Here is a 2,938-nt window from a genome sequence, read left to right on the forward strand (position 1 = left end):
GTTCTATTATAATATTTGTTTCGTTTACAAATTAAGGCTCTCGTTAAATCTTTTCGTTCATTTTATAATGAAAAGTTCTAATTTTTTAAGGATAGTGATGCGCTTCAGACATACGAGATTTATAATCCATTAAGTTGCCGTGAGAAACGTGTCTTTTATTTACGATTTAATTACCTTCAACATCTGGCTATCCTGCCTACGCTTCCTGACAGGATTTCCTTTTTCATCTACAATCTTCAACTAATCATCAATCTGTCTCTCAAACTGACTAGTCAAAATTTCATCAAAATAAACGAAAATTTTGTTATGGTTTTTCCCAAGATAAATAGAAAATTAAATACAAAATATTGTATCGTTAAATTGAAACAACAATGAAATGATAGACTTCTTATCGAAAAAGTCAGAAATAAAGGCTTTAAAAGAAGTTTCAAGCTGGATTTTTAGTGCTTAAATAATTTCGTGTGAATGTATATATTATATATCCCATTCTGGAAGACTTCTTATGCTTTCGTGAAAGAATCCCACTAATTATGAAAAATTGGATTCCAGTGAAACGGTTAATTTACACTTATAATGTAACTTATAATGCGATGAACAAAAGATGGCAGATTTTTTCACAAATGCATAATCAAACCAGATAAAGACCCCTCACTAATTACATAGAAAAGTGGGTAAAATGAGGGTAATTTTTACATATGTAGTTATAATGTGATGAATTAAAGATGTCAGATACAAGGCTCAACAATGGATAGTTTCTCAGCTATGGTATATCAAATTGTCCATCAAATTCTAAGTACAAGTTTTACACCTTTGATACACAATAAAATTATCCATTATTGTGCCGTGACTCTGTAATATCTTTTGTTCATCACGTTATAAGCTATAATACATTATATGTAAAAACTAATTTATAATGGAATCCGATTTTCTATATAATTAATGCGGAGACTTTTGGTTTGCTTACGTCGAGGAAAAATATATTTCGTTTTCGGAAATTATTGTCAAAAACCATGTCGGAAGCGTGCAGAATCAACGTAGGGCATTGGGATCTTTAAATATTCACGATCCAAGCTCTTCTCTCACTGAACGAAACAGCTGTTCCACCCCCTCCAACGGTGGCAACTGATCGTCGGCCGTCTTTTGCCGGCATTCAAGCTATCTGAACGAACTATCGCATGGAGGTGGAGGCTTCGAAAGGTCGACGGTAAATGTACAATATGTAGGTACGAGCAGCTGGATCGGTGGAGATTCGTAAAGCCTACCGTCACGCCTTCCTCCCGCATTGTTCGAAATCTCGGCTGTACGTTTTTGCTTTCTTTCTACATGCTCCATCACAACACATTTCTGAAGTTCCCTGCGATATCTTTTCGAATTAAATGAGACTCGTAAAACTACGCAATTATAATCATACACGTCTACTAAGAAACGGGACGCGAAAAGCACTTGCATCGGAATTTCGCCATTTTATCGCGAGTAATATTCGAATCCATTATTAGGAATCCTAAATATCTTTCCTGTGTCACTGAGTGATACAAATATAGGTACTTTTAGGAATTGGTCCTCTAATTATTTTTACATGGAAAGAACGATTTTGCTGAAGCATACAAAAATTAGGACAAATGCAGGTTTGGCGTTTTAAAAACAATTATGGACTATAATAATTATGTAAGAGACTCAAGCATAATAATAATTAAGAAATTTAGACATTACTTGATCTTAGAAATCGAATAATAAGAATATTTTAGAGTACATATATGAAGAATTCTAGGAAAGATGTGAAATTTCTTGTCATATCTGAAAAGTATTGTATAAAAAAATCTGAGAAATTTTCTAAAAAATTATAAAATTATTCCAAAATTCTGGAAATTTCTGAATTACATAAAAATTCTAAAAGTTATATGAAAAATTCTAAAAAAAATTGTCCAAGGTAACTTTATCACGTACAAAAAAACGAAAGGACGTTTGCGTCACTCATCGAAAGAAAACGTCAGTTATAATCAACCCGACGTACATAAAAATCCTGCGAATTACAGCTCGTAGCGCGCAGATCTAAATTGACTGAAATTACAGTGTCGGCCTTGAGCGTCGTTCTCTCAAAGAACGGTGTCACTGCATTCTCGCGCGCTCTAGAAAGCAGATAACTGCCAACCGGTAAATTTTCCGCTTCCCTTTCTGCATGGTACAAGCACTCGATCCTATATGGTTCGTATCGGCAAGAGGAGAAAATAATAAACGAGCGCGAGCTGCACGCACAAAGTGCACAGCAACATCCTGCGTTAAATGTTTCCTGCGCTCCGATGAACGCACGATTTTTGCGTCGCGTGGGTAAACTGGCTCAATTACTCGCAGTCGTTTTAACCTTATGTGTACGAAGACTGGCTATCAGTCGGTTGGAATGCAACAAAGGATAGAAAAAATACGTCTTTATCGTATCTAAACGATAAACGGCGAGCTAATTAAATCGTAAATTCACGACTTAAAGCAACTTAATTTTATTAATGTCTTTGTAAAAGTAACGTTACGTTAGCAATTGTGGATCATTTATCAATGTCATTTATCAATATCATATAATCTAAATAAAATTAATAAGAATTAAAAGATAAATAAACTATATTTTATGAGACGAATCATTCTGAAGAACATGAATCATCCACTAATTTGATACTTTGCTACCTAGTTTAAGATGTTGTTAACTCTACATTACCAGCATAGTTTTTTTAACGTAACTACTCGTGTGAGGTATTCTTGACATCCCAAAGTTATATCTTATTTTTCATTGTTTCTTTAATTTAATAATTTACAATTGAATAAAGATTGACAATATGGAGTGAAATAGACCAAGAAGTGTTTAAACACAAGTAAGAGAGGAAAAGAGGGAAGCCGTTTTCGGGTCTTAAACTTAACATTATATATGTATATATTATACAATATATATAAA

At 33.6% G+C, this 2,938-nt stretch overlaps 1 pseudogene; it reads left to right on the plus strand.

The window, feature by feature from the left end:
* The window catches only part of LOC108749293, a 34,979-nt pseudogene that overhangs the window by 27,894 nt on the left and 4,147 nt on the right, over positions 1-2,938 (plus strand).

This window comes from Trachymyrmex septentrionalis, unplaced genomic scaffold (assembly GCF_001594115.1).
Source record: "Trachymyrmex septentrionalis isolate Tsep2-gDNA-1 unplaced genomic scaffold, Tsep1.0 scaffold29, whole genome shotgun sequence".
Lineage (NCBI taxonomy): Eukaryota > Metazoa > Arthropoda > Insecta > Hymenoptera > Formicidae > Trachymyrmex > Trachymyrmex septentrionalis.